General features: G+C 40.1%; 1 protein-coding gene across 4 annotated transcripts in view; it reads left to right on the top strand.

The window, feature by feature from the left end:
* The window catches only part of LOC150084880 (sodium/calcium exchanger 3-like), a 533436-nt gene that overhangs the window by 190826 nt on the left and 322677 nt on the right, over nucleotides 1-19933 (top strand). The window lies entirely within an intron of this gene.

Below are 19933 nucleotides of genomic sequence, written 5' to 3'. Positions count from 1 at the left end.
GTGAGTAATAACCCTGAGAAAACTGCACAAATGTCTTTCACGCAACGGAAAAATAAATATTATGGGACAATACGCATTAATGGCACGACTATTACTAAAACTGACTATCATACATTCCTAGGTCTTACATGGGATGAGGATGTTACATTCAAAAAACACTTTGCCAAGACCAAAGCTAAAATGAATGTTGAGATGTGTGGGGGTCAGGCAAGAGCTTGTTGGCGTCAGAAATCGTGATCTCTGCATACGGTACATGGAGTCTTGTGTTGTCCCCCATATCCATGTATGCACCGACCATTTGGACATTTATGTCCGAAAGTTCATGAGTCTGGAATATTGGCTGATAAGGTGGATGAACAGAGTGACAGGGAAACCATTTACAATATCTGGAGCCGTCCGGTTCTCCAACTTGAATCTGATCTATTGGAGAGCGAGGATCACTTACCAAAACATCAGAGTGCTATCTGAAATGATTACAAAGATTACAGATGCTCCATCACTTGAAAATATCATTCATGGACCATGAAGAGAAATGAGAAGACAAATTGACTTATGCCCGCCCGTGAGGAGTTCCTAATAAACATGGAGTGCCTCAACGGAAAATTTTCCATTAAATACACTGGATATATTTAATAAGCTAAATATTACTTTAGATTATTTTTGCAATAACACAACTTATAGGAAACAGTAGCAGAGACGTACCATTATATTCCTTTATGACATAACCATGAAGAAAGAATAAACTAATGACATCTATCTGGTGTTTGTCTGATACTAAATATAACTGCAACCATGAACTGAAGTTTTTCGTTCCCTGAAAACAATGGACAGCCAGTACTATGATATCAGGTTTGTATAGTATTTATTAACATAGTGGAATATGTATGAAATGCGACTATATTAATGTAATGGACTCAAAATGTTTATATCGATGTAATATGTAGGAAATCTATATATATATATATATACATAGACATATATAATGTATTGCATATATTACTATTATTTATGTATACACCCCCTTCTAGCCTGCTATCCATGTCGAAGTTTTCATTATTAGAATAAAGTGATCTTTGTTTATTTATTATTATTATTATTATGTATTAAAACTATCGGATTTTTATTTCTCCAATTTGAAATTCATAATGGTTCGACAAATGTCCGAAAGAGTCAAATAGAATACAAAAGTTGATGAAATTTTATCATTGGGAATCAAGTTGTTACATGTGAACAAAGATGCTGAAAATAATGCACTTTTACAAATGTATCTAAAAGTAGCGAGAGAAAATCAGGCCTTCTGGGACCGGCTAAATGCAGACCAGAGGAGGAAAAAAAAGATGAATGCACAATGTAAAAGTTGTCAAAATGAACTGACTGACTACATTTATTTAAAGAAAAAAAAAAAAAAAAGTTTGATCAGTTTTCAAGACAGATGACACTTCTGGGTAGCTGTAAAAGAGTGTGTAATCGCCAATAGCAAGCACTTTTGGGCAGCTCTATTTGCGAATTTTCTTCTCCTTCCCTTTCCCCCCACTCCGCCTCTGCAAAGGAAATGGAAGCGATAAGATCCATGGAAAACGACCATGATTCGTTATTGCTGCCTTAGTGTCCTGAAGTTTCAAAGGTGCCGCAGGTTTGGCATTCTTCGCAATGCACGTTCTCAATTGTCCCTTGCAGTTATTTGAGCTGCTTTTTTTTTTTTTCTCCTGTGGAGTGCTCAAAGTTTAATATTATTTGCACTGCGTATACAATAGATATTTATAAATAGCGATAACACAGAACCGGAAATGGGTTGCATTGGGAAGGCACAAAATATATGGCTAACAAATGAAACAACGAAAAAAGTTACGATATGTTAAAGTGTTACTTAAAAACTAAAAAACTAACTTTTTTAAGTAACACTTTTAAGTGTTACTTAAAAACTATGTGAGACTTTGCGTACTCATCGTTCTACATACGAGCACATTTCATGACTCGTACAACAATTATCTTAAGCATAATCAATTTACTTAGGCCACTAGACGAGTGATAATTCTAACTTCAAATATGAAGCTGCAGTTAAGTTACTATTTGTTTAATACTGTACTCGAGATATTTCAGCCATATTATCAGCCCTTCCCATCTGACGTCATACCTCAAGGTTTTCATAAAATCTGGATGGACACTGCTGATATCTACTTGAAACACAGATATTGTAAAAAGACAACAGCGTGAGAAATCTATATAATTATATGACGATCTGAATAATTTTTATTTGATTTCCTTTCGTTTGAAGCATAATTTTATTTCCAAAAAAATAAAATAAGACCTGCAAAAATGACGATTAGGTTTACGGTTAAGCAGAATAGTCACTAAAAATAAACGATGGCTATTAGTTGGTTGTTTGCCCTTTCTTCTGAATGTTTTTCTTAGATGAGAGCTTCCCCATTTTGTTCTTCTCTCCTGCTAAAATAGCCAGTACATAAATATACAGCATTATTAGAAGGAATAAATGACGAAAAAAACAAGGTATCAATAGATAAGATATAATCTCCAATATGTATTGTGGAAGGATGAGCTCGGTGTATAACATTTCAGTTTAAATGTATATGCTACTTTCGCCACTTTTTTTTAGCCCATTTGGGAAGGATTTTATTATTGTTTTATGTATTTATTGTTATTTATTTAATGTGAAAACGTTACACCTTTTATTCAACGAAGCACATTTCATGACTTCGGGAAGCAGGCCAAACCGGCAGTCGTAGAAATGCTTAATTAACTCATTTCCACTTAAAGGCAATGGCTCAATTGATTCTCACACCTTTCAGCTTATGAAAAGAGGAAGCCTCATTCCCAGTTATAACGTTCTCTGTGAGTGATTTAACCGTTATTTGATAAAATGATTTCATCATTACAGTTGCCAACACTAATATATTCTGTATTTACAAATCCAATAAGACACTGTGGCAGTACATCTTATTTACAGGAGGACTAGGTTAAGTTGATGGGGTCATTTCTTTTCTGTTGTAGCACGATTGTCACTTAGGATCTTTGCGATCGGCTTTCTCAACCCACTCAGGATATAGTAATAGTAATAGAGGAATGTGATGCAAGAAAGCAAGCGTATGAGCTCATGTAGCATCAGCCAAAAAATAAAAAAATAAAATCATAATAATAATAAATAAACTAAATAAATAAATAAAAATTCACACAACCATTTCCTCTAAACGTTTGTCTAGTTCCTCCTTGAATTTATTTAAGCTATCAACTTCCACAACGACAGATGGAAGTTTGTTCCAGCAATTAACCAATCGCTGGCTAAAGGCAAATTTTCGCACATCTGTTTTACAACTGTCTTTCCTCAATTTGAATTTATGCCCCCTTAGGTTCGTAATCTGAACAAGTGGAAGAATCACATCAGAATTCAGCGTGTTCAACACATTCAAGGCCTTATACACCTCAATCAGATCACCTCAGAAAGTTTTTTCATTAAAGATTATTTAATGAAAAAACTTTCAAGCCTACAGACTAGTAAGGCTCCTGGAGTTGATGGAATATACCCTATAATCTTGAGAGAGGCGGCAAGCGAGTGCATTGAACCACTGAGGATGGTTATGCGAGCATCACTAGACTCTGGGGAGATTCCCTTGGATTGGAAAAGTGCAAATGTATCTCCCATACATAAGGGTGGCTCTAAAAGTGAAGTGGGAAATTATCGACCTGTCAGTCTGACTTCAGTAGTAGGGAAAATCATGGAGGCATTGATCAAGGGTGGAATTCAGGATCATTTGGATAGAATTGAAATTCTCAAGGATACTCAGCATGGTTTTGTAAAGGGAAAATCATGTTTAACAAATCTGGTTCGCTATTTCGAAAGGGTCACTCACGAGCTGGATTTAGGGAATAATTTCGACATTGTTTATTTAGATTTCAGCAAAGCTTTTGACTCAGTCCCACATGAGCGGTTGCTTTATAAGCTGGAACAGGTTGGAATCACTGGGAAAATCCTTAGATGGATAGAAGGATGGCTTCAGGGCAGGAGGCAGAGGGTTGTGATAAATGGCTATTCCTCAGATTGGGTTGATGTAAGAAGTGGGGTTCCCCAAGGATCAGTATTAGGACCACTGTTGTTTTTAATTTTCATAAACGACATTGATGAAGGGATAGAGGGCGTGATGTCTAAATTTGCAGATGATGTTAAAATTGGTAGAGTAGTTAATGATCACTGTCAAGCTGAGCTTCTTCAGAGAGACCTAGATAGACTTCAGGAATGGTCAGAAAAATGGCAGCTGTGCTTTAATCCAACAAAGTGTAAGGTATTACACCTGGGAAACAGTAATCCCAAAATAACTTATTCACTTGGTGGAGTTCAACTAAACCCAGTACTGGAGGAAAGGGACTTGGGTGTTACGATACGGTCAGACATGAAATTCTCTGAGCATTGTAAACAGGTTGCAAGGAAGGCCCATGGTGTCCTATCGATGATCTATCGAACTTTTGCAAGTAGAGATAGGGACGTGATAATCCCATTATATAAGGCCTATGTTAGACCACACTTGGAATACTGTGTTCAAGTATGGAGACCGCACCTAAAGAAAGACATCGAGCTTCTTGAAAGGGTGCAAAGAAGGGTAACTCGCCTGGTGAGATCGGCAAAAGGGCGTCCTTATGAAGAAAGACTTCGAATATGTGGGTTGCAGAGTTTGGAAACTAGACACCTTAGAGGAGATTTGATTGAGGTGTTTAAGGCTCTGAGAGGCATCAGTAAAATGAATGAGGACAAAATTTTCAAGATTATAAATGATGCTAGAACTAGGGGACATAAATTCAAGTTACGGGGGGAAATGTTTAGATTGGACTGCAGGAAGTTTTATTTTAGCCAGCGAGTTATAAATTACTGGAATAAGTTGCCTTCATGGGTGGTAGAGGCCGACAGTTTGGGGAAATTCAAAGGTCATCTGGATAGTACTTTCGGGTAAGGGAAGCGCATAGGATGATAGGATTAATTTCCTTTTTATTTAATTTTTAATTTCATTTTATTATTTTTATTTATTTATTAATTATTATTATTTATTTATTTAATTTTTGTTTTTATCATTGTTTTGTTCGGATTTTTTTTTTTTTTTTTTTTGGCTGGTGCAGCATAAGCCATAGGCTTTCTTGCACCATACGGCCGTTACTAATACTAATACTAATACCTCGAAAGTGCCTAGTCTCCAGCCTCTGCAATTTGCAGAACTTAAGCCTCTCTTGGTAAGACGATCCCTTCATTCCCCTCACCAATCTTGTTGCTCTTCTCTATACACGCTCAAGCAAATCTACATCCTTCCTAAAATGGGGCCTTCAGACCTGTACGCAGTACTCAAGACGTGGTCTGACCATTGCCTTATACAAAGGGATAATCACCTCCTTTTCCCTGCAAGCAAAATTCCTGTATATCATTGACAAAACCCCATGACCTGCTCTTGCATCCTGCCTGCATTGTTCTGAAAATTTCATATCTGACTGCACAATTACTCCCAGGTCTTTTTCATTTTCTGCAACCCTAAGTGTAGTACTACACAATTGGTACGTTCCTCTGGGGTTACTTCTACCCATATACAATACTTTGCATTTTTGACTTCTTAGCCCATTTGCCCAAATTTTCTAGATCCTGTTGCAGTAGTACACTGCCATTACTGTCATTAACAACCCTGACAACCTTTGCATCATCTACAAACTTCGACACTAAGCCTGATATACCTTCATAAATATCGTTGATAAATATACAAAACAACAGTAGGCGCAACAACGAACCCTGAGGAACTCCATTAATAACATTAGTCCACGGAGAGCAGCGTCCATTGATTACCACCCTCTGTCTTTTCCCACTCAACCATTCTTTTATCCACTGTAGCAACTTACCCTTAATACCATTCTGCTCCAATTTGTATAGTAGCCTTGCATGTGCAACAGTGTCAAAAGCTTTCCTGAAATCCAAGTATATGATATCAAAATTATTTTTTGCATCCAGTTCCTTTGTAACCACATCATAGTATCCAATCAAATTTGTCAGACAAGACTTTCCCTTAACAAACAAACCCATGCTGTGTCTGAATTATTGCTGCAGTCTTGTCTAGATGATCTTGCAATGCATCTTTAACCAGTGACCCCATTATTTTACCCGGGACAGAAATTAAACTAACTGGTCTGTAATTACTCGTGTCACCCTTCGATTCACCTTTGTGAATTGGGGATACATTTGCACATCTCCAGTCCGTCGGGACTTCTCCTGAGTCCAAGGATGCTCTCCAAGGGTCTGCTTAGTTCCTTTGCTGCCTCCTTTAATATAGTTGGATAGATCCCATCCACTCCAGGTGCCATTCTTATGTTTAACTTCAACAATTTCTACTCCACTTTTCTCTCAGTTATTACAAAATCATTACGCACCCTTTTACATTTTGATAAACGTCTGGCATTTTCCCTCCTTAACTCCTCATGTGTGAATGTAGATGCAAAATCTTCATTCAGTTTGTTTTCTATCTGAGCAGGATCATTAAGAGTCGGACCATCGATATCAAGTGGACCAATCTGATTCATCCCCTTGCAATATTTAAATTTCAGTCGTATAAATGAGGGTAGCTTCGATAAATTCTTTATAGAGGGCAGAATTCACAAGATCAACTCACATCATAACAAACCTTTTTTTCTGTATTTAACAAAGCGAATAACCTACATAGGAATGGATGTCCTCTAATAATGAGAGTTCACTGCAATAAATAACTTTCGAAATTTTTTCAAATCATTTTTTAGTTAAGAAATTTAATTTATGCTATTTTTGGGTATATTTATATAAAAACAGCTGAATAAGTTACGTGTAAGTCTGCAAATGAGGTTTTGAAAATTTTGCTAAGGCTATTAATATATATATATATATATATATATATATATATATATATATATAAAATATTGGTTACTATACATTCGCATGCTTAAAAATAGAATGATTTAACACAATGTATCCAAATCATCTCTTTAAATAGCAAATTGAAAAAATACGCTTTCTCACTGGCCACTTCGACATGACTGACTTATCAATTAACCGTTTTGATGATAATTTGATTCGCTGAAAGTAATTTAGTATTGTGAGTACTTCTATCGCCACAATACAGCTATTCTGGATACCTACGGCTGGCCATGATTTGTCAATAGTAGGATCGGTTTTCTCAGTGACGAAACTACCATACCATCAGGTTCACTACCGCATGGGAAGGGGTCGACGGTTGGTTTTGTACGATTATTAAGAAGCATGTGGGAGTAGCTCGGCATGGCTGTGGGGGAGGAGGTAAAATGTCAGATGGAAATGGCGCTAATGCAGTCACTAACGTTTATTCGGTAAAGTTGCGGGCTCACGCCCGCTACTTACTCTACCGAATTTGTCACGAAAATGTGAAACAGAAATGTGCAAATCACGCCAGCTACTTGCTCTACCAAATCAACATTAGTGACTTCATTAGCTTCATTTAGGAAGTGACATAATTTGCATCGTTTCCGTTTCACATTTTCGTCAAAGATGTTTTCACAAGAAACATCTTTCGTGCGTAAGATGTTTCTTGTGAAACATCTTACGCACGAAAACGTGGCTTTTTTTTTTTTTTTTTTTTAGGAGTGGTGGATGATAAGAAAAGCTGAATTTGACGTTTCCATTTTAAAACCTCTAGTATTTTTTAAGTATCTGAGTTTTTTTCTCAGTTAAGTATTATTGTCAAATACTATAAACGTTAAAATTTAATGGCGAATTCCTCTAGACATATCAGGACTCAGAATTTGCAAATTTTACCGTGGCTCACATATTAATTAAAATAATTCTGTAAAAATTAAAACACAGGTCTCTGAAGCAATGTTTTTGAATACACCAGCTCTATTAAGTCCTTTTAATTACCATACACTATACAAAGGAAATTATTAAATATACAGAACTCTTCTTAGGTCCTTGCTTTATAGATATCTCTCTCTCTCTCTCTCTCTCTCTCTCTCTCTCTCTCTCGTTTATTCTGTCCGTCTCGTATCATATTCTAGTGCGAAGGAGATTAGTGTCTTTCTACATTCTCGAAACATCACTTGAAACAAAGGAGAAGACTCCCGTACTGTACAGATATCCCCAAGGAATGGCCACTAGAATATTTATATCACTTCACAAAAGTTGTCGCCCAAACACTTGACAAGCTGTCGTAAGACAGACTTTGACAAGATGAGACATTCACAGAACAAAATACAGCTCTCTGTCGGAATCAAGACACAGCATCAGGTTCCCATGGAAACAATCACAGCTATCGTGAAAGCAACTTTCGAATGGAGAGCAAACAAATGTATGAAAGTAAATTTGAAAACATTCGAAATACGCTATGAACGGTAATGATGAACGGGATCAGTATAACTACATACATACATTTGGTTTCTGTCAAAAAAAAAAAAAAAAAAAAAAACACGCTTGATTAAATGGGACAATTATTATTTACTTTTATGTATATGGAATTTTCATATTCGGGGAAACAATTTGTAAATACAGGTAGGGTAATTGAAATCGTGCCGTCTAACAGGCATGTCTATACGTAGGTTTACAATCATTGAGATGAAACACTTCATAACTTTAACAACTTCACAAAAAATGCTGTACGGTAAGTTAATTGTAAAATTTAACTACAAAATAAATAAAATTATGATCGGCAGTGATTAAATATTTGCCCGCTACCAACCATCTACCAACCATATAAGCTCTATTTAACATAATTATTTTATTATCTACTTCTGAATAAGACCTCTGGGGTAGTTTCCAAGAGAAAAAGCATAGTCGTCCTCCCCTGAGACCGATTAACTAAGTCACGGTATCAGAGAGGCCCATAAAAGTTCCTCGAGTCGCTGACAGGATTCGAACTGAATTTTTCCATATGACAAAATGAGGATATGGTCCCCTATACGAGTTTCCAGTGTGGCGCTGATCGATGAGTTGGATGGAAGACCCTACGATGTATTTTACCGTATTGTATGATGAGCTGCTCCAATGCGGCAAGGATATTCCGCTTAACAGCATGTTGGAGCCTCCCCTAGATCCTTTGGTCAACGCCACATAGCTGGCCTGCACGGGACCTGTAGCTGGTGGTTCTTTTATGATCGGTCCACTCTTGATACACACGAGACACAGCTGAACGGGAACAATGGACAAAGGCCGTCATGTCGGAAATACTCTCCCTCACTAATATCGCCCCAACAATAATCCCCATTTGAAATCGATTAGGTAATGTCTGCGACCCATTCTTCAAGGGGATTCCATTCATTTTTCGCCTTATAGAGAGACACTGTGCTACGTGGCGGCAGTAGAGATAGGTGCTGCACATGATTTTCTGGTTTCATTATGGCACATCGGCAGCTTAAACCATAATGTGCAAAGTCAAGCGGTGTATAGAGTCAAGGTTGGAGGTGTCTCTTATGCAAAGCTATATCATAGCCTATATCCAATGAAGTGATCGATTTCATCAATGTGTATGGCGTGCCCAATACTATACTGCATCATATAGTATATTTTTTTGCACCAAAGCAATGAGACACAGAACATTGTATTACTAAGCAAATAAAAAGTCAGTGTATTGTATCTAGAAATTGTGCAAATTCCTAAGTTACATAAGCACTGAGTGATCATCGAAATTGTGACGATCCCGTCCATTACGGATGGTGGCGGACTTGTTTTGCTGGCAAGGACTAGAATCCTTAATGCATATGGACCAACGTTTCACTGGCGTTGGTCTACTGGCAGCTCTTAGGAGACCATGCGCACACTGCCACGTTGCATTTTATCCTGGACAGAAACTGGGTCCATCCAAGACGATATGTGACTGTGCCCAAATGCTACAGGTGCTGCAAATTTGGGCATACAACCCACACAAGACTCCAATCAAGACTCAACTATGGGAACACATCCTAAAAATTATAACATCACAGAGGTTAAATTCATGCAGATAAATGCACATAGAGCCAAGGCGGTCGCCGACCAAATCCGCAAGAAGGCGGAAGAAGAAAACATGGATGAAGTAATATTACAAGAACCATATGTACATATGAAGGCTGTCAGGGGCTTTCCCATAACATACAAAGTAGTCCAAACGGGGGATGACACCCCATGGGCAGCGATTTTGGTAAGAAACCCAGATATAACGGTGACCAAAATCACTCAGCTATGCACATCTTGGGCCGCATGTGCCCAACTCACTACGACCTTGGGCGCGTTTTATGTCATAGCCCTTTACTGCCGTCCGGGTGAGGACATCGACTTCGCAGTAAGGTACCTAAGTCTGGCTAGTGATATGCTCCCAAATGCAAAAATCATCGTGGGAGCAGACGTTAACTGCCGGTCGCCAATGTGGCACAGCCATACCCCAGATAGACAGGGTACCAGAAACGGGACCAAGTTGGAAGAGTTCCTGGCAACCTCAACATTAACTGTACTAAACTTACCCAACAATCTGCCTACATTCTGCAACACATTATGGGAGGCCACTATAGACGTTACCATGGCAACTAGAATGCTGCCAACAACATTTCCAAATGGACCGTCCGTGAGGCCTGGACAACGTCTGATCATCGCGCCATTACGTTCAGTCTAAAAAAATCACTGGCCACAGTACCTGTGAACAGACAAACTGCCCGTAGATATGCCATAGCAAAGGCAGACTGGGAACTCTTCCAGACCACCCTACGGAATAGCATACAACAACGACAGAGAGAACTCCAACGTATCGAGGACCCAAGAATCCTCCAAATTAAAACGACTGAAATCATAAAACAGGCCAGCGACACAGCCATCAGGAAGAAAAATCCAACACCAGGGAAAGTGCCCTGGTGGAATCAAAACCTCCAGCGACTCAGGAAGGAGGCACAGGAAAGAAGAAAGGCCTTCCAGCGAGCCAGACGCTCCTGGCCGATGGCGGAAATTGAAACATTACGACAGAGCTACAAAGAGGCGAGAAACGCCTATACAGCACAAATTAGAGAAAGCAAAAACCAATCCTGGGAGCGCCTGGTCTCCACCACTGGAAACAAGGACCCTTGGGGACTTGTATACAAGATCGTCACCAACAAACTTCCCAGAGGGGAAGTAGTTGAAGCCACTAAAACACCTGAAGGAAACTTGACTATCACTTGGGAACACACCATCAACAATATCCTTGACGCTGCCTTTCATCCAGAGATACAAACAATGACAACAGAACAGAGCCGAGTTTGCCAGGCCAACGAGACTCATCAAACGGCAACAAAAGAGCACCCTTTCACCATGGAAGAGATCAGCAATGCAGCAGACCTAATAAAGGGAAATAGATGCCCTGGACCGGACCTTCTGGAACCCGAAATTATCAAAAAAACGGTAGAGTACGCTCCGAACTTACTACTAAACCTATATAACCTCTGTCTCAGAGAAGGTATCTTCCCGAATTCCTGGAAGATGGCAAACGTTAAACTCATCCTAAAGAATCCAACAAAGCCACCACACCTTCCGGACTCCTATCGGCCCATTGCACTTTTGACAGTTATCAGTAAGCTATTTGAACGACTACTTTACACACGGATCCAACATTACTATGGTGAGGCAGGCCTGGCCTCAGCAAACCAATTCGGCTTCAGACGGGGAACCTCCGCCGTGGATGCCTTAACTCACCTCCTGACCAAGGTAAACAGATGTAATACAAAGTACTTCCTAGTGATAGCCGTGGACTTCGCTGGGGCGTTCGACTCACTTTGGTGGCCGAGCGTCCTGGCGAGGTTGCGCGAAGCCAACATGCCGGAAAACCTCTATAACACAATCAAAAGTTACCTAAGCAACAGAACCATCAAAGTCACCGCCCCCTATGGCACACTCTCCAGGCATGTCCATCGGGGCTGCCCTCAAGGTTCGGTCCTTGGCCCACTACTGTGGAATATTGTCTTGGACACCTTTCTTAACATCGATCTCAATGAAGTACAATCTCAGGCATTTGCGGACGACCTCATTCTGACGATACAGGCAAACTCAAGAGCTGCGTTAGAGGTCCTCGCAAATCGGGCCCTGACCACTCTCCAAGAATGGGCAAACCGAAATCAACTCAAAATATCCTCCACAAAAACAAACTCCATCCTACTAAAGGGACGCCTTGATCTTAGGCGGCCTCCGCAAATAAAAATTGGGCAGGAAACAATCAAATTCTCCAACCAACTGAAATACCTAGGCGTGATATTGGACCAAAAACTGTCATTTCAGGACCATCTGAAATATCTCCGTAAAAAAATAAGACGCTACGCAGCCATGGTTGCCAGGGTCACGCGTAAAGAATGGGGCTTAAAAAAGCGAGTCCTCAAACTGTTCTACAAAGCTATCTTCACTCCGATCGTCACCTACGCATCCGGTGCATGGTTTCAAAAAACTACAACAGCAGTAAACAGACGTATCACGGACCAAATTCACAGATCCATCCTCCTAACCCATCACTCGCGCTTGCCGCACGGTGAGCACCCACGCCCTGCAAGTGCTCGCAGGCACTCTCCCGCTGGACCTAGAAATCATACAACGCGGCCTACTATATTACCTAGACAAAGGCACCCCACAGACTCTTCTGGGGTTCACTATTGACCTAACCAGCAACAGAAATGTGGAAAAGAAGAGGATACAAACTCACCTGCAGCAGGCATGGCAGGAAAGGTGGAGCAACTCTGAAAAGGGAGAGATCACAAAGAAATTTCTACCCAATATTGAACGAAACTACCCAACCTCACCCAACTGGTTCTCCCCAGGTCTACAAGCAACGTACCACTTAACTGGACACGGAGCTATTAATGCCAAACTGTCTCTACTTGGGATTCAGGTTGATCCAACTTGCACTTGCGGGGGGCTGGAGAGCTGGCAGCACCTAATGTATGACTGCAGGCTCTATGAAGACCTACGTGGTGTTTTACTCACCAGAATCCACTACTTACCACAGGGACAAGAACATCACCTCCTAGACACAAAGGAGGAGTATCAAGCCTTCTCGGATTATGCACAGGCACTGTTCACGAGGAGGAGGACGAGCAGAAACCAAATGGCCGCAGCCCACAACCCACTACCATTATAACCAAAGAACATCTGTTCTTCAGCTCACCGGGCTCCCTTGCCTGGTGCCTTTCCACCCCCTCCCCTGCGCCGCTGGTGGGACAGTCCCCCCGGCGCCCCCTACTTTCTCCTGGTGAGGCATGGGCATGCCTCACTGACTTCTGGGGTTGCCTACTCTATCATCCCCACATTTCTGCCTTAACCCCCCAGCCTTCAGTCTCCCACCCACTCTATCTTTATGCTAGCGAATATCCCACACACAAAAACTTGATTATGTCAAAATTCCCGTTCGCCCATTCTTTCGGCCTTTATTATGCAAGCATTATCCCCCTCACCTAACGATCATCAAACCGACGATGATGGATATATGTCTCTGTCTGTACGTACGTGCATATAAAAGAGCGCGCGCGTTTTTTTTTTTTTTTAGGTCCTAGCCTCTGAAATCTCAGGAAATTAGGTGGCAGGACCTGCCAGAGTGAAACTAAAACTACTGGGTTCCTGGTCTGCCTCCACGGGGCGAAGGTGGGGCAACGTTGGGCCTCAGCAGGGGTCCAGCGGCTAAACGACCAGATGAACAACGGTACACGACATCACACAGATACAAAGCTCACACAGTTTTAAATCTCTGGCATTTCCCAGTGAACTGGTACACCCACAATGAAAGCAACACGGAGATGGGGGAAACCCCTGGTGCCGTCTGACACTAAATACACCTTACACCTTACGATAATGAGCCGTGTCATCGGGCCCACACTGAGCATGAGTGGTTCGAGGAACACAATGACGATATCACCCATCTTGACTAGCCTCCAAATTCACCTGAACTCAATATAATGGAACAGTCGTCGGATGTTTTGGAACGGGAAGTGAGGAATATATACACGTAACCGTCATCTCTCCCGACACTGCGGAAAGCCTTGCAGGCAGATTGGCTAAAAATCCCTACGGACGTTTTCAGACATCTAGGGTAGTCAATGTCTAGGCGAATAGCGGGTGTTATCCGGGCGAACGGTAGCCCAACACCGTATTAGGTAAGTGGTCACAATTCAGAGATCACTGAGTGTACTCTTTTGCCTGTTTTGCTTTGCCTGAGGTCTATATGTTTGTTTCGCTAAACGAAAAAACTAATTTTTGAGATGAGAAGATGATCAACTGTCGGCGGAAACCGGCTAACTCAGTACAGTGTAAATAAACCCATAAATATTCTTCTCGCCTTAACAAGATTCTAACACATGCCTTTTTTTTTACTGTGTGCATCATTACAGCGTATTTAAAGCGAATTTGGGGGAACCACAGGAACAGCCTAAAAAATACACTGTCGACTAAGTCCACTATGTGGGAGATCAGTGATAGTAACCACTGAGCTACCACAAGGGTGAGTGAACACTATTAGATACTCCTAGCTAACAGCGAGGAGGCCATCAGAACAGCCCAGGTTCGTGTTAGTATAAATTCAAGAACGTGTCGAAAGTGTCACAGGTATGCAAGTCCATAATTGAGTCAACATGGACTCACAGGCATGCAAGTCCACGTTGACTCAATTGCTTTCTATAATTGTTGTAAAATGGATGGGTGCGGATGTCTATTCTGAAAAGCTCGTTCCACCTCATTTCGGAAGTGCTCAATTCGATTGAGATCCTGTAACCGAGGGGGCCACGCAGTACGCTAAATTCACTTTCACGTTCCTTGAACCAGTTCTGTACAAATCTAGCTTTGTGATATGACGCATCAATGGAAGTATTTTGAAGCAGCACACCTTTCAAACTTTTACTTAAACTGTCTATGGAATAATATATATATATATATATATAGTCAATATATATATTGACTATATATATATTAGTCAATATATTAAGAGAAAATTAGTAATCAGTTAGGAATAAATGTTGTAGCATCCGTATAAAATTTGCTACATTAAAGGTTGATCAGATTTTGCACAATAAGGGGGCAAAGTTCTGGAAGAAACAGAAAAAATGGGAATGGTAAGTAGAGACTGAATTTTGTTGGTACCACGTAAATGGGTCCCTGGTGGTACCTACTTGTTTTTTGAGCTCCATCGGATGTAGGTAAAGGTAAACTGCAGCCATTATCAACCCACTGCAGGATGGAAGCCTCCTCAACAATTCAGGATGAAGGAAATGGACCATAATCTGCCACGCTGGTCCAGTGTGGGTTGGCAGATCGAACGTATTTAGCAGTCAGGGGCTTGAACCCCGGTCTACTCAAGAAGCGTGTGCAATAGCACACGCTTCTTGAGTAGACCGGGGCCGAGTAGTCAGACGCGGGAGTGCAATAGCACATCCCGCGTCTGACTACTCGGCTACGGAGGCCTGATGCGGATAATTTGGCTTATCTGGTAAGACTGTACGGTTTTTTCCCTGCTTCCAGTTCAGATGAACTAGAACGGGATACTTCTTGGCTACTAGTTGTGCCACAATGGCAATGATGCAAGATTGCTGGCATCCATGGGTCTTGCACTACTATTACCGAAGGGTACAGGATTTATTTAGTCCACTAAGGATAGTACACATACAAATGTGGCCCACCTGTCTTGGTGGCGTGAAAAGGGCACTGAAAATCAGCCTTCTTAAGGATTTAGCTCTGCTTCCTTTCCAGTAGCAAAGCTACCAGAAACAATTAGACAACAGAACAACCCACACACCGACATATGTGTCCGTGTCATTGGATAAAACCTTCATAAAAAGAAACGGCCTGAAAGTGTATGTCATCTTACTGTGCTAAAGCACAAAATCCCCCACCCACCGGAGGAAGTGCTATACAGGTGGGTGCCAGCAGTCCCAAGTAGCAAAGCTACCAGAAACAATTAGACAACAGAACAACCCAAACACTAACACAGCACTACATACATTTTTGCTCATTTTACAGAGTTCTGTAGAATCACAGTATGGTTTAACTAACGTTCAGGAGCCACCCTACATAAGACACAACTCATGTCCGTGTTAATGATATACTTGGCGCTGCAAGTAAACTTCGTCCGGGGGGGGGCCGTTTTACCTCCTTCCGGTGCTGTTCATAGGCAGCTTAAAATGGGCTTCATATGCGACTAACAAAGTTCTGTATAGGGGCAAACCATTTGATTGAATAATAATAAATAAACGATTACTAAGCAGCTTATCAAGCAGATTCAGTAGAGGAAACAGTCAATGACGAACTACCATACCACAGGTCCGCGACTGTAGGAGATGGGGGTCATTCCGAAGAGTTGGGCCCATCGGCTGGTATCCAATGGTTTAAAAACATATGGGAGACCTCGTAAATCTCGCGGAGGGAAGAGAATATATAATTTTGCTACTGTGTGTTATATTCTCCTTTACTGAATACTGAGGAGAACAGAACTGAAGAAAGGAATCAGCTTTTAAAACTGGGAATCTACTTCGAGCATCATCACTGAACCTTTTTTAAGCCATTTAAACCAGTCAAAAATGATTGCTCTAGACATCGGGACATGTGGGGGATATCGATTGGTGTCGTATGGTTTAAAGCTCATTGGGGAAATCGATTCACAAATCTCACGAAGGAAGGGAGGAGAGTTACAGTTTCGCTACTGTCATAAGTGTATATATATACAAAGTATATATATATACCCTCTTTTACTGAATACTGAGGAGTACAGTATAATCAGGTATAACAAATCAATCTTTGACAACTGTAAACCTATTTCGTGCATCATCTTTGTTTTCTTTATGCCCTTTAAGCCAGTCAAAAAAAAATAGCTCTAGTCGTGATCATGGGCTTGGTTTAACATCTGAATTTCCATGCTTGCAGCTTTTCGCGCCCAACACACTGACGCAAACAGTTATCAAATTAAATTTTGATAACTGTTTGCAAAAATGCGATCTCTCATTTTTGTGATTCAGAAAAACCAAGTACCACCTCCCATAGCTAGCAACAGACTAATCCAATTTTTGCATGAATACTGCTGATGCATAATGAGTTAAATCCGAAATATATTTCTTTAAGTAACACCAAATCTCTAAAGAAGCAGAATGACAAAATCCCTATGATTAATTTACGATCTCCCCTCGTATCTATTGATCCATTATATTCCGTTTTCCTTTTGTTCCCTATTTGTGAGCCACGTTCCCACTTAGGATGAAAGTCAAGCTCATCATCATTTCCGACCCTCTTCCATAGCGCCTTCAAGCTAAACCTCATCTAAAACCATCTTCATCACTTCGTAGTCTTTCTTTTTTTTGTGCGATTCCTAATAAATCAATAGAGCAAACAGACGAAATTAATGAGAAACTCAGTATCAGATTGAGGAAAGCTGATGGACGTATTGATTACATTCACCACAACCACTTTCATTTTCGTATAGAGAACACGATGAGAGTACGGAGGAAAACGATACGTGCCGCTCTGCCAAACGTCTTCAGGATGAAAGATGACCGAAAGAATCAAAGCCTCATTGGTTTTGCTCACACAGACACACAATGTCGTTCATGCTTACACGGTTTCCCGCAGAGCAGGTGCAGGACACAGAAGCGTCCGGAGATGATAAATTCATTTGGAAAGTGCTACATGAAATATTATTACTTTCAGAACCACTGTTCTTCGCTTTCGTTAGAAGTGTTCTTTTCTTTTCTCGTGTCAGTTACCCGTCAGACAATGAAACAACTAAATCTTTGTTTGAGACAAAGAAGTTATCATATTAAACTGTTATGTAAAAAAAAATATATATATTCCAAGATGATCACTAGTGCATTATTATTACGGTAGTCAATCCCAAAGAAAAACGTAAAATCACTGTGCGGTGTCCAAAATTTTCTTTGAAAGTTGAGACACGCTTTAATACAACTTACTTAAAAATGATAAGTATTACCTTGGAAGAAAAACAAAAACTGTTCGAATAAATTTTATCATTTAGTAGCTATTCAAATTATGAAAATAAACTCACATATGATTATGATCCCGTGACTTAAAACAATCCAAGTAAGCGTGTGTACCTGCCTGTCTGTACGTGCAATATCGCTTGTGATTTAGAATTACGAAGAGCACTGTGAATTTTTGTGACTGCCGACAATAAAAAAACAGACAATGCTTCCCAGAATTTGGCAATAAATATAAGGAACTTGTCCCCAAAACGAAAGGGACTGCTTCTTGTATCTACGAAGTTCAAAGGTGACGTGTTTTATTTTAAAACAGAATAACGCATATAATAGACAATAATATTTAACAACAGCATAAAAGATCTACAGGTTTATTGTGCATAATAAAATACGAGTGATAATAATAAAATAAAGAAATTAAGTAGTGCACGCATTGGGTTATATTTTAGCGCGTTTAATTATGAAGTAGTGTTCCCCATGGGTTAGACTCCTATAGTGTAGTATCTACCTAACAGTACAATCAGGAAACGTTATCAAAGTTTCGTGATGAAATATCCACATGATAAATAGTGATCAGGTGGGATATGTATAGCCGTACCTGAAAGGATGAGTGTGCACAGGGAAAATGAGCTAACCTATGGACATGAAATTTAGTAGTAAAAAGATTCCTAAGAATATTCTAAATGTCTGAAATTTTGAAAAATATCGGACTGTTGTCCAAACCTTTACAGCAGTTCCCAGGGATATTTCTCTGTACAATTGTTCGTTGTACTCATTGGAGTCATTAGGCCTATAAAAACACTCCTACTCTTATTTTTGCTATCCCAGTGCTTATGTCACACCAAATTGACTCAACAGTGCACTGTCCATCTATGTCAACTGGGTACACTTAGATTTTATGTTTTTCTTAATTAACAGCATAACCCCTCCTCCCTTCCTATCCTGTCTATCCTTTTCTGTACACATTGTGCTCCCCAAATTCCAATTCTGCATTCCTAATATCTGTGTGACACCACGACTCTGATATCCCAACAATATCCGCCTTTGATGTCTTTACCAACACTTCAAATTCATAAAATTTATTTACTATACTTCTAACATTGGTATACATGCACCTATTCTTATTCTTAGTTACCCTAACACATCCCATATATTTATTTGTTTCATGATGACTGCCATCAGTCCCTGAAACTCCCAGCACCCCTCGCTTCAGGCCGCTGCTTATTCTAATAGAAGTCTGATTGGCTCTACAATTATCGTCTTCTTAATGGATGTAAAGCTAGAAAAATGCCTCCAGACATGAAATGATTAATTAATACTACAATTTTTTAAGTCTTCGTTCTGTACACAGGACACTGACATTTAAATGTTTATTGAATTAAGACACCAATGATAGTGCATATCATGAAAATATTTAAATTATATATACAGTAATATTTGAAAAATTAACACAGCTATACTACAGTTTATAAGAATATTAAACTGCATTAAATTAATATTTCCCTTTGGTTGATAACAACAAGAAAATAAGCAGCGAGACGTTTCATTTAACATTACAGTAGTATTATTGATTGTTACACTCTTCATTATTGAAATCTTATTCCTTCATGCAGAATTATACTCGTCCAAAAACAAAATATTCCTTATAAGATTGTTGAAAGTTTGCATAAAAGCATGGCAGTTGTTAATGAGACAGGCTTAACTGTCGTGCTAAATTCATTCATTGCGGTAAATGTCTGCATTCCTTCATCAACTGCGCAACAGACGCTTAGCTGAGACGCTATAATCCGATCAAAACGCAAGAGAAAAAGTACGAAGCGACCCCTCTGTTTACACTGCCTCCGCTTCCGACAGCAAAGATCCCCCGAGGTTCGCTTAACGACGAGGCAGTTAGTCTCCATTCCGCTAGCATTACTGCGACGGGAGAAACCGTTTCAGATATATCTGCAGCTGTGGCAAGTTTCCATTCCTCCTTTCCATCCCTGCTCCCCCCTAACATTTTCTCCCTGAA

Source organism: Mastigoproctus giganteus, chromosome 6 (genome assembly GCF_048544385.1).
Source record: "Mastigoproctus giganteus isolate SK-2022 chromosome 6, ASM4854438v1, whole genome shotgun sequence".
Classification (NCBI taxonomy): Eukaryota; Metazoa; Arthropoda; class Arachnida; order Uropygi; family Thelyphonidae; genus Mastigoproctus; species Mastigoproctus giganteus.
This window is presented reverse-complemented; position numbering and strand designations above follow the sequence as displayed.